The sequence below is a fragment of the Phyllobates terribilis genome, unplaced genomic scaffold (assembly GCF_046119375.1).
Source record: "Phyllobates terribilis strain yellow unplaced genomic scaffold, ASM4611937v1 Scaffold_208__1_contigs__length_3488620, whole genome shotgun sequence".
NCBI classification, from domain to species: domain Eukaryota; kingdom Metazoa; phylum Chordata; class Amphibia; order Anura; family Dendrobatidae; genus Phyllobates; species Phyllobates terribilis.
In genome coordinates, this window is record NW_027362968.1 from 50,481 (window position 1) to 64,042 (window position 13,562).

Here is a 13,562-nt window from a genome sequence, read left to right on the forward strand (position 1 = left end):
GAAACACTAGTCCTAATAAATCTCCTCCTACGTTCTCCGATCACCACCATATTTGTATTCCAAGAGCCTCAAAGCACCGGAAAGAGAAAGTAAGTGAAGAATCAGGCGCATTCTAATCTGTAACCATGGAGACACATAGGCTGCATAAGAGCTGTATACACTACACAAGATTTACAAATTTGTTTCATTTTTTATTTTAAGGAACCAAATAAAAAAAAATACTGTAAAAGATCTTCTAACAACTAGAAATGATTCCAGGATTGTCTTTCCACTATATATACTGTATACACTCACAACACAAAGGTTAACTAATAGTTTTAATGATTTTAATAAATATTTGTAAAAATATGAGAAACATTTATATAAAAATACAACAAATGATAATAAATATTTCAATTATAAAACAAGAAATACGTCTTATAATAATATTACTCAGCGATTTATAAAAGTAACAAAGTTCTTGTCGCTGCTGCTCCTGACGACCAATCAGATTTCTGCCGTTTTGCCTCTTGCAGTGCGGAATCAATGGCTGGAATCTGACTGGTTGCTACGGGCAACACTTTCATTATTCTCTACACTGTATAAATAATCCTTGAACTCTCGTTGCCGATAGCAACCGATTAGAATTCAGCTTTTACATTTGTAATTTACCCGAGATAAATAAACGTGATTTCTGATTGGTCGCTAGGGGTAACAAAGACGCTACATGACAGCTGAGGCTCCGTGACAATGGCGTCTGTTACTCCAGGTACTGGATGATGGGCCGGACACAGGTGCAGCCCACCGTCACCAGCTGCTTCTCCAGCCTATAGGTGGGACACATCCTCTCATCTCACCACGCAGGACCAGGATCTCCTGTCTGATGGGGACTGAGTTCATGCTGAGGTCCACATGACCCTCCGGGTCCAAACATCCGCGGTGGAGACATCGGGCCTCGCTGATGACCGCAGGGAATCTGTTATTGTCCACATTAGAGCTGGTGGAAGGAGATGATAGAAATCAGGACACAGCAGTAACCATGTTTAGTCCCCCATACTCCGGCCTGCTGACCCCCATATATCATTATTATTATTTCTGCCATTACTCCATGTACATTCACCTGTATTCCCATGGAGAGATGGAGCGGCTCCTCACACTGTCCGCCATTACTTGTGCAGAACTCCGACTGCCGACCTTCATATCCACCTTCACACGTGGAGGAAATGTGGTGTCCGGTGTGAAGAGACATCCCCCGCCGGACACTAGAGGGGCCTCCCAGCCATCAGCGCCAGGGACCTGCTCTTCTCCTCCATGGACACAAGAGATGAAGATCAGAAGAAGCAAAGTGGAGAAAACCTGAGGACAGAAGATGTCACACATGTGATAGGGGACATTGTGGAAGTGTCAACATTATGTAGTGGTATAAGTAAGGGTTAAATAATGGATCAATAATATACATTAATAATATTCATACTCGTATGGACCTATCCCAAAGATATGCAACAGCGCTCAAGCCAAGAGCAACCAGATATGACTATATAACACATATAAGAAAGTCCAACATTCTAAGTGGAATTCATTCAACAATATATTATATTGTCATTGTATCATAACAGAGGATAACAAATAAAATGGTGGTGGCCCCAAGCAAGTGCTGCACTCACTATTCTGCTGGTGCAGTCACTATGTACATACATTACATTACTGATCTTGAGTTACATCTTGTATTATACTCCAGAGCTGCGCTCACTATTCTGCTGGTGCAGTCACTGTGTACATACATTACATTACTGATCTTGAGTTACATCCTGTATTATACTCCAGAGCTGCACTCACTATTCTGCTGGTGCAGTCACTGTGTACATACATTACATTACTGATCCTGAGTTACATCCTGTATTATACTCCAGAGCTGCACTCACTATTCTACTGGTGCAGTCACTGTGTACATACATTACATTACTGATCCTGAGTTACCTGCTGTATTATACTACAGAGCTGCACTCACTATTCTGCTGGTGCAGTCACTGTGTACATACATTAAATTACTGATCCTGTGTTGCATCCTGTATTATACTCCAGAGCTGCACTCACTATTCTGCTGGTGCAGTCACTGTGTACATACATTACATTACTGATCCTGTGTTACATCCTGTATTATACTCCAGAGCTGCACTCACTATTCTGCTGGTTCAGTCACTGTGTACATACATTACATTACTGATCCTGAGTTACCTCCTGTATTATACTACAGAGCTGCACTCACTATTCTGCTGGAGCAGTCACTGTGTACATTCATTAAATTACTGATCCTGTGTTACATCCTGTATTATACTACAGAGCTGCACTCACTATTCTGCTGGTGCAGTCACTGTGTACATACATTACATTACTGACCCTGAGTTACCTCCTGTATTATACTACAGAGCTGCACTCACTATTCTGCTGGTGCAGTCACTGTGTACATACATTAAATTACTGATCCTGAGTTACATCCTGTATTATACTCCAGAGCTGCACTCACTATTCTGCTGGTGCAGTCACTGTGTACATACATTATATTACTGATCCTGAGTTACATCCTGTATTATACTCCAGAGCTGCACTCACTATTCTGCTGGTGCAGTCACTGTGTACATACATTACATTACTGATCCTGAGTTACCTCCTGTATTATACTACAGAGCTGCACTCACTATTCTGCTGGTGCAGTCACTGTGTACATACATTACATTCCTGATCCTGAGTTACATCCTGTATTATACTCTAGAGCTGCACTCACTATTCTGCTTGTGCAGTCACTGTGTACATACATTACATTACTGATCCTGTACTGATCCTGAGTTACATCTTGTATTATACTCCAGAGCTGCACTCACTATTCTGCTGGTGCAGTCACTGTGTACATACATTACATCACTGATCCTGTACTGATCCTGAGTTACATCTTGTATTATACTGCAGAGCTGCACTCACTATTCTGCTGGTGGAGTCACTGTGTACATACATTACATTACTGATCCTTTACTGATCCTGAGTTACATCCTGTATTACACTGCAGAGCTGCACTCACTATTCTGCTGCTGCAGTCACTGTGTACATACATTACATTGCTGATCCTCAGTTCCATCCTGTATTATACTCCAGAGCTGCACTCACTTTTCTGCAGGTGCAGTCACTGTGTACATGTAGCACCCTGAGGATTCGGCTGCTACAGGGGTATTACACCTCAAGCCAGAGGTGTGGTATTCCACTCCCGGGTGAGGATGGAATGTGGAACTGAGCTCAGTAGGCTGCATGCACTACATACATCCCATTTCCGGGGGACAGACCAATGGTACTCCCACTAGAGAAATGTGCAGGTACGACAGTGTCTGTCCCTGGCTGGAGTGGGAGGGGGGTGGAACATCCCAGTAGTGTAGGGGCAGATAGGGGGAGCAGTCTGGGTAATGCTAGGAGCTCATTGGGTGCTGGTCACCTGAGCTCACACATAGAGGGAGTATATAAGGTGGGAACCATCTTAGATCAGGGTCAGTCTGTCAGAGTTGAGTCAGAGAAGCAGAGCAGCTCAGCCAGCTCCAAGGCCAAGAGAGAGAGAGAGAGGAGAAAGAAGGACCCAGAGGGGGAGAAGAGGGAACTCCAAGAACCCAAAATTAGACCAGAGGGTGAAGAGTTGGCACAAGGGTACCGGATCCCAAGCTGGTGGAGGGCCCTAATCCTTAGCCAGAGACCGGAGGTCGTGGGCAGGATCTGCCACGACCACCCACTAAATCCACCCGGAAGGCAAACCGTGAATAGGGTCAGGGAACCCAGAGACAAGGGTTTTACCAACAAGAGGCCCGAGGGAGCCGGACTTAGGTGGATCCCTGGTGGGGAAGGCCAGAGAGAAGGACAAGTCAGAAAGGGAGCTCGGGACCACGCTCCGGAATCGCCTGGGGGTTGGCCGAGTCCAGGACCTGGTGGACGCAGCACGGCTCGGGCGGTCACTCAAGGCCGGAGTGACCAACACAAAAGCAGTAAGTAAAACCCTGAACTGCACAGCCCGACTCGGAGTCTTATTACTACTCTCACTGCACCACCACAACCACCACCCTCTACAGCTGACCCCCTGAGGCTATACCCCTCCCGTTGGGGGTTATACTACCTGAGCTGCGCACACACCACCAGCTTCAGCGGACCCTGCTGCAGCGGCGGCCGTACTGACCGCAAATCAACGGGTGGCGTAGTCGACACTAAAGAACATCCAGTAACATCTGTAGGACTGCCACACACTGAGCTTGACACCCTGGGCACGGACCGGGTCACCGCCACTCGGAGACTACAATCCCCACCTGATCCGGCTCCGGGTATCCCCCAAACAACACTGGCCCAGGGGGCGCGTCATACATACATTACATTACTGATCCTGAGTTACATCCTGTAGTATACTCCAGAGCTGCACTCACTATTCTGCTGGTGCAGTCACTGTGTACATATTTTACATTACTGATCCTGTACTCATCCTGAGTTATATCCTGTATTATACTCCAGAGCTGCATTCACTATTCTGCTGGTGCAGTCTCTGTGTACATACATTACATTACTGACCCTGTATTGATTCTGCATTACATCCTGTATTATACTCCAGAGCTGCACTCACTATTCTGCTGGTGCAGTCACTGTGTACATACATTACATTACAGATCCTGAGTTCCATCCTGTATTATACTCCAGAGCTGCACTCACTATTCTGCTGCTGCAGTCACTGTGTACATACATTACATTACTGATCCTGAGTTACATCCTGTTTTATACTCCAGAGCTGCACTCACTATTCTGCTGGTGCAGTCACTGTGTACATACATTACATTACAGATCCTGAGTTCCATCCTGTATTATACTCCAGAGCTGCACTCATTATTCTGCTGCTGCAGTCACTGTGTACATACATTACATTACTGATCCTGAGCTACATCCTGTATTATACTCCAGAGCTGCACTCACTATTCTGCTGGTTCAGTCACTGTGTACATATATTACATTACTGATCCAGAGTTCCATCCTGTATTATACTCCAGAGCTGCACTCACTTTTCTGCAGGTGCAGTCACTGTGTACATACATTACATTACAGATCCTGAGTTCCATCCTGTATTATACTCCAGAGCTGCACTCATTATTCTGCTGCTGCAGTCACTGTGTACATACATTACATTACTGATCCTGAGCTACATCCTGTATTATACTCCAGAGCTGCACTCACTATTCTGCTGGTTCAGTCACTGTGTACATATATTACATTACTGATCCTGAGTTACATCCTGTACTATAGTCCAGAGCTGCACTCACTTTTCTGCAGGTGCAGTCACTGTGTACATACATTACATTACTGATCCTGAGTTACATCCTGTATTATACTCCAGAGCTGCACTCACTATTCTGCTGGTCCAGCCGCTCCCTCTCTCCTCACACACATATTATACATATATACACAATAATAACTACCTACACCATGACATCTGGTCCGGTTACCAAACAAATAATAACAATATAATAAACAATAACCGACAAATTATATACAAACTAATATATACATTCTTTTTTTTTTTTTTTTTTTTAAACAAATTAAATAAAATAAATTAAAATAAATACTAACTATACAAATATATACAAGACAAAACAAAACCCCCCACACTCAAGCCCACCAGTCCCTCCCCGGCACTGACCTGAGAGCTGGTCCTGCGCCTCAGTCCATGTCCAACGTCCATAGGACAGATCAGGCAGTGCCAGTTTTTCACCCAAATAACCAGTGTCCCAAAAGATGAACCCACCTCCCCCCTTTTCCCTCCACCCAACCTAACACCTACACCCAAACCCATATATACAATATATACAGAAACAAACAATACAATAACCACAACTGACAAAGCCCAAGTTCGGCGCCTGCAGCCCTACATCACTGTCTACTGATCAATAAAACAAAAATCTATGGTGTCAGCAGCAGCCCACCACCAGGAGAGGAGATGACCAGACTAGGGCACACTAAAAGAAAAGCCCCTCCAGAGGAGAGCGGCCCTCCGTGTACCCAGTCTCTCATACTCCAGAGAACGCACCTTCACCAGGTCACCGAGTATGGTCCTAAACACATCGTCCACTGGGAGGATTTTCCGCTGCGTCGATACTAAGCACCGTGCGTTCCACGTGTGATACCTAACCACTGTGCTAACTAGAAATAAGGTGCAACGGTCCCGACCACCCAGGTCCCCGAATGCTCCATAGGCCCATTCCGCATAAGAGAGACCGGCCAGCCAGGGCCAGCCAATGGAGGTGCCCACCCTGTTGTACACCTCTGTGTTAAAGGGACAACGAAGCAGGAAGTGGTCCATGCTTTCAAGCATGGTACCACAATGCTCCCGAGGACAGTTCCTGTCCTCAGAGCTCCTACACTTCAGATTGTCCCTCACACACAGTTTCCCATGGAAGCAGCGCCAAGCCAAGTCCCAAACCTTCGAGGGGATCCTGATAGAATTCAAAAGATGCAGACCCACCCCAAGATTCCGACTTGGGCAATCCCTGAGCGCCAGAGGCCTCTGAAAATGGGTCAACAGAACCCTTTTGTCAAGGAGCTTCCTTGGCAGAGTCCTGACCTCCCACATTCCCAGACCCCACCGGCGAATTACCTTCAGAACCACGGTAGCGTAAGCCGGGAGATGTCCATGCGGTGTGCGGAGATCCTTCACTTGCCCTCCTGTCTCCCATTCCTGGAAGAAAAGCTGAAACCATCCCTTACAGGAGAATACCCACAGAGGAGCCCTCTCTTTCCAGAGGTTTGCAATATTGATCTTAATGAAGGTATTCACAAGGAATACCACAGGGTTGACCATACCCAACCCTCCTAGTCTCCTCGTACGGTAAGTAACCTCCCTCTTGACCAGGTTCAGTCTATTCCCCCATAACAGTTGAAAGAACAAACTGTAGACCCGAGTCCAGAGAGGCTCTGGCAAGATGCACACACTGCCCAGATAGATCAGCAAAGGGAGCAGGTAAGTTTTGATCAGGTTTATTCTTTCCCTTAGGGTCAAAGACCAACCCTTCCATTGGTTCACCTTCTGAGTGGCGATCTCTAGCCTGCTGTCCCAATTTTGTTTGGGGTAATCCCCCTGGCCAAATTCGATGCCAAGAACTTTTGCAGAGACTTTGGGTTCTGGAAGGGTGTCCGGGAGATCAAAACCAGGATCTCCTCCTCCCAGCCAGAGACTCTCACACTTATCCTGGTTGATCTTAGACCCGGATGCCTCCGAGTAGCGATTTACCTCTGACATCAGCCATTCTGCCTCCCCATCAGAGGAAACAAAAACGGTGACGTCATCGGCATACGCCACCACTCTCAGAGTGGCTTCCGGTGCTGCCCGGTCCATCCCGATCCCAGCCAACGGTCCACGCTCCACCCTCCTAAGAAGTGGGTCAATCGCAAACACGTACAGTAGCGGGCTCAAGGGACAACCCTGGCGAACACCACACCCAACCTCAAAAGAGCTGCCAATCCAACCGTTCACAAGCGGGAAACTCTCTGCCCCAGAGTACAAGGTCTTAAGCCAATCAACGAACCCCCCCGGCAGGCCATACCTCAGAAGGACAGACCAGAGGTACTCATGATTAACCCGATCAAACGCTTTTGCCTGGTCCAATGACAGCATTTACCCCTTCCAGTGGCCAACCCTCCCCTGCTCCACCGCCTCTCGGACACAGAGTACAGCACTAATTGTACTGCGGCCCGGAACAGAGCAATGCTGGGCTCCCGAAAGGAGCTGGGGTGCAAATTTCACCAGTCGATTAAACAGAACCTTTGCCAAAACCTTCCTGTCTGCATTGAGAAGCGCTATGGGACGCCAATTCTCAATGCAAGATGGGTCCTTACCCTTTGACAAGATGATCAGGGCAGACCTCCTCATTGACTTTGGCAGAGTGCCCGAGGAAAGGCACTCATTGAATACCTCAGTCAAGAGGGGAACCAAGGCGCCCTTAAAGGTCTTATAGAATTCAGATGTTAAGCCATCCGGACCGGGAGATTTCTTCAGGGCAAGCCCTTCAATCGCCAACTTAACTTCCTCTTCCCTGATCATCTCTGTCAAAACACCAAAGAGGGGTCTACCCCTGGTTCGGGGACAGCTTCAGCCAGAAAAGCTGATATCTCATCCCATTCCAGATCCCTCTTCCCCAAGAGGTGCGAGTAGAAGGATCTGACGACCTCCAGGATCCCTGATCTGGATCTTTTCAGGGACCCCGCAGTGTCAACCAGTCCTGTAACAACTTTACTATTCACTGACATCTTGCAGTTTCTGTAAGGGTCGGGCGAGCGGTACTTCCCGTAATCCCTCTCAAAAACCAAAGATGCGTGTCTATCATACTGACACCTCATTAGCAAAGATTTCACTCTGGAGATCTCCTCGCGGCTACCTCCAGTTGAGACAAGATGCTCGAGTTTCCTCCTCAGGCCCTGATACAGGCGGTACTTGTCCAGGCTCCTGAGGCTCGAGAGCTGGCGGAAGAATCTCGCCACCCTTTTCTTAAACATCTCCCACCACTCTGACTTACTACTACAAAGATCCAGTAAGGGTACCTGGCTCTGAAGAAAATCCTTAAAGGACTGTCTTATCTCCGCTTCTTCCAAGAGAGACGAATTGAGCCTCCAAAAGCCTCTTCCCATCCGGGGGGTCTCTGTAACATTCAGGGAAAACAAAATCAAACAGTGATCGGAGAACTCCACCTCAACAACAGATACTGCTGAAGAGACGGCTTCCTCCTTTAAATAAAACCTGTCTATCTTGGACCTACAGTTACCTCTATGATAGGTGAACCCCTCGTGGCCTGCGGTGTGCCGGATGTGGACATCCACCAGGCGAGCCTCACTAGCTATACTATTAAGGGCGACGCTATCATAAGTCAGCTTGTCTCTGGAACCTCCTCTATCCCGGGGCCTCGTGACAGTGTTGAAGTCCCCTCCAAAGACGACCTGCCGACTCGTAAAAAGGTAGGGCTTGATCCTCATAAAGAGACACTTCCGGTCCCATTTAGATTGGGGACCATAGATGTTAATGAGCCGAAGCTCTTGTCCCTTCATGAGGACATCTAATATCAGGCACCTCCCCATTTCTAACTCAATAACCCGTCGGCATTCTACCGGTGCGGTAAAAAGGACCGCCACTCCGCTATACGGCTCAGCCGCAAGAGACCAATAGGAGGGCCCGAGTCTCCACTCCCTCTTAGCTATAAACACCTCTGCCATATTTGGCAGCCTGGTCTCTTGCAAAAAGAAAATGTCAGCTTCAACCCGGCTGAGAAAATCAAAGGCCGCAAATCTAGCCATGTTTGACTTAATGCTGGCGACATTAATGGACGCCAGCGTCAACGGAGTGGGTACCGCCATCATTGGTGATTGAGTTAGATGACTTTCTTCTTCCCACTCCCCTTATCCTCTGCCTCAGAGGAGGAATCCTTCCCCCTCTTTAATGACACAGAGGTGTCCATTCCCACATTTTTCCTTCTTTTTTCGTCCTCGTCTCCGGACTCTGGGCCATTCCCTCCCCCCAAGGACCTTGCATCCCCAGGAGAAGGAGACTCGGCGCCCCCTGTAAGCTCCGCTGAAGCCGGATCCTCACCCTCAGCCTCCTCCTCAGAGAAAGAAATGTTATCAAGGGCTTGGAACCGGTTAGAAAGACCAACTAGAGGGGAGTCGGTTTTAACTTCATTAGGTACCTTGGTCAGAGCGGGAGAAGATGTTTTATCTCCCTTCTTTTTCTTCTTTTTGGTGCCGAGCTTACGCTTGTTCTCTAGCCACCGCTTATTATCCTCATCCATACTTTCATAATGGGAGGATTCTGAAGAAGAGGCAGTTTCCTCCCTGTGGATCCTCCTGACCTCCTCATCCAACTCATCATCCCTCGGGGCCTCAGCAGCAAGACTGGCATCCAGGACAGGGGCTGCCCCGGTAGTCTGGGGCTCGCCCCGCTCCCTCTCCTGTCTGCGCTTGTCTAGACGCCTCAGCTGGGCAGGCGTCTTTTTATTGCTTTTCTTCCCTGGCCCCTCAGCTCCCCCACCCCTGCTAGTCCCCTCCCCAGCAGAATCGGCCTCACGGCTTACTCCCACCGGGGTCTCGACTGCATTAGCAAAGGAGCGAGGACAACGGCTGAATGGGTGACCTAACTCACCACACAGGTGGCACCTAATCTCCACACAAGAGGCGTCAAGATGGCCGACACCCCCACACAACGCGCATTTCTGCACGGTGCAGTTTGCACTGAAGTGTGTGGGGTCGCCGCACCTGTGACAGAGCTTCGGTTGCCCCTGGTAGAAGACCAGGACACGATCCCTACCCAGGAAGGCAGACGATGGAATGTGGGCAACCGTACCACCTGAACGCTTAAGTTTTACCATAAACGTCCAGGCCCCTGACCAGATACCAAACTCGTCGCGGTTTTTCTTTGGCATCTCCACCACCTCTCCATACCGACCAAGCGAAGTCATGATGTCATAGCAAGAAAGCGACTCATTACGAGTCATCACGGTCACTTTCTTGATCTGGTTTTGGCGAGACACTGCCTGAACGGCAAAGTCTCGCCAGCCGGGCTCATTTTTTGCCAACTCATAATTCGCCCAGAAGAGCTCAAGCCCCTCCGGCCGAACAAAGCTGACATCAAACTCAGGCGTGGAATAGGGATGTATCAAGACGTAGATGTCAATCGCCTTGAAGCCCATCCTCAGCAGGAGCTCCTCAACTTTAGACCTTGGAGGACATGCATCACTGTCCCTCCACCGAAGACGGACCACATTCCTACGCACACTGCCTGGCCCGGCTGTTGGGAGGGACCACACTGTATCTCCCCCTTTTTGCTCTCGGAAGGCCCCGAGGCCATGCCTCTCTATCCAGAACGATAGATCAACCTCTCGACCCTCTACCATTAGTGATCTCTCCCCCTTCTTTAGAGCCTCCAGAAGGCGACGTTGCAACATGCCGTCCCCAAAGCCCGGAGACGAGGAGGATGCCCTATTTGCCCCGGAGGTGACACTGGCATAACTCCGGACAGGTGTTGCCACCCCCGGGGGGGCAACCGGACCAGTGACCACGTCAGCCCCAACAGTATCACCATTACCCACCTCCATCTTACCCTCCACCAAACCAGCAACCACACCACCAGACAATGAATTATCCTCATTCACCTCCACCACCACATTCATTCCTGCTGGACCAGTAACAATGGTGGATGACCTTTTGACCTCCGTATCAGGCACAAGGGGCTCAGTCACCTCCATAGAACTGGAGGCGACCTCACCCGCGGTCTTATGTGTGCCCTCCACATCATCGGTCGGTAATTTCCGCTGTTTGGCATTTGGTATAATGTGCCGCTGATCTCTAGCTGCAGTTAGGCGCCGCTGATCTTTAGCATCAGGATCTTCCGGACCAGCAACGCCAACACAAAATAGCACTTTCGTGGGAGGACCGGAGCGCTCAGCCCCAACTGCCCCCTCACACTGCCGCCGCTTCTCAACTAAGTGATCAGCGGCAACAGCATTCAGAGGAGCCGAGGCTACCGGAGCTGCCCCCGACACCGGGCTGCTCCCCCCTCCCACTGAGGAGCGCACCACAGCATCGTGGCCTGATGGAACGCCCGCCGCCGGGCCGCCCTCACTGTCCAGCCTCTCGGCTGATGCACCTCCTGCTACGTCCCCACTACTACAAGCAGAGACGGAGCTCTGCGCCTCACTACCGCGCTCTGTAATCTCCCCGCGCCTTTGCACCGGATCCACAGCAGAACCCGGGCTGGGCTGAGCAACGGGGCTTATACAGTGAGCTGAGCCTGCCGCCGACTCAGGGGGTACAGGGAGGGGGGCATATACGTATCTTACCGCTTCCTGCAGCTTTGGCTTGGTCTTCTTTGCCTTTTTGTGGCCCCCAGGTGCCTCTTCTGGTAGATCGTCACCAAGATGGAAGCTTTGGAGGCACACTGGGGACTCCAGGAGTTTAATCTCCGCCATTAGCGCCCCTCCCTGGCCGCTGCTGTCACTGTCCTCCCCAGAGCCGGCAGAACTGCGACCGGATGTCACTGTCGCCTGTCCTGCAGGGAGCTCGCTGCACGTGGCCTGCGGGTGACTTTGCAGGCTACCAGGTGGGGCTTCCTGATGGTCATCATCACTCTCATCATCCACCTGGCTCTCAGGCTGCAGCCCCATCTTCCTTTGCTCTCTGGTATCAGCCATTTCTCTAAAGCAGTCTTCATTTATAAGTTTTTCTTTGAAAGGACCACTCTGCTCCCTGATGGTGGCTTTCCTAAGTTCCAGGCGTTGAATTTCACTGCTCAGTCTTTTTACCTTGGCTTGGAGCTTGGCCTTCCTTGGTTTGGAGGCCCCTGCAGCTTTGGCGCTTGTGCAGCGCAGCTCCTCCCGTAGCCTCCTGATGAGCTTACTGGCATCTTCATACTCACGGAGGTGGATCATGACCCGGGAGGCATAGGTGGACACAGACTCCCGGGGTCCCTGCTGCGCCCACCCCCCCTCAGGGAGGTCGGCCTCACCTCCGTGAGCACTCAGCTTTCCTCCGGAAGGAGCGCCATCTTGCACGCCGCTGTCAGGCTTTTCCTCCATGCTGGAAACCTTGCGGCTTCTGGGGGTCTCCACAATCCCGGGGGGAGTAGGAGCCACATTGCTGTGACTCCTGGTGCAGCGTCTCACCCCCGAGTCCTCTGATGTGCAGGCCGGTTGCTGGTTTCTTCTGCCCCCCGCCGGCCTGGTTCGGGAAGCAGAAGCCTGGGACTTGGCTCCTTCACTCATCCCAGAAACCAGCTCTCCCTCCGGGAAAGAGAGAGAGCAGGTCCCCAGGTGGAGAGGTGTTGGTTCTCAGAGATCAGGAGCTCACAGCAGGATCTGCAGCCACCACACCCGTAATCAGCACACTGACTAGCAGCTGATCAGAGCTGCACCCAGTATGCTGCTGGTGGAGTCACTGTGTACATACATTACATTACTGATCCTGAGTTACATCCTGTATTATACTCCAGAGCTGCACTCACTATTCTGCTGGTGCAGTCAATGTGTACATACATTACATTATTGATCCTGTACTGATCCTGAGTTACGTCCTGTATTATACTCCAGAGCTGCACTCACTATTCTGCTGGTGCAGTCACTGTGTACATACATTACATTACTGATCCTGAGTTACATCTTGTATTATACTCCAGAGCTGCGCTCACTATTCTGCTGGTGCAGTCACTATGTACATACATTACATTACTGATCCTGTACTGATCCTGAGTTACATCCTGTATTATACTCCAGAGCTGCACTCACTATTCTGCTGGTGCAGTCAATGTGTACATACATTACATTATTGATCCTGTACTGATCCTGAGTTACGTCCTGTATTATACTCCAGAGCTGCACTCACTATTCTGCTGGTGCAGTCACTGTGCACATACATTACATTACTGATCCTCTACTCATCCTCAGTTACTTCCTTTATTATACTCCAGAGCTGCACTCACTATTCTGCTGGTGGAGTTACTGTGTACATACATTACATTACTGACCATGAGATACATCCTGCATTAT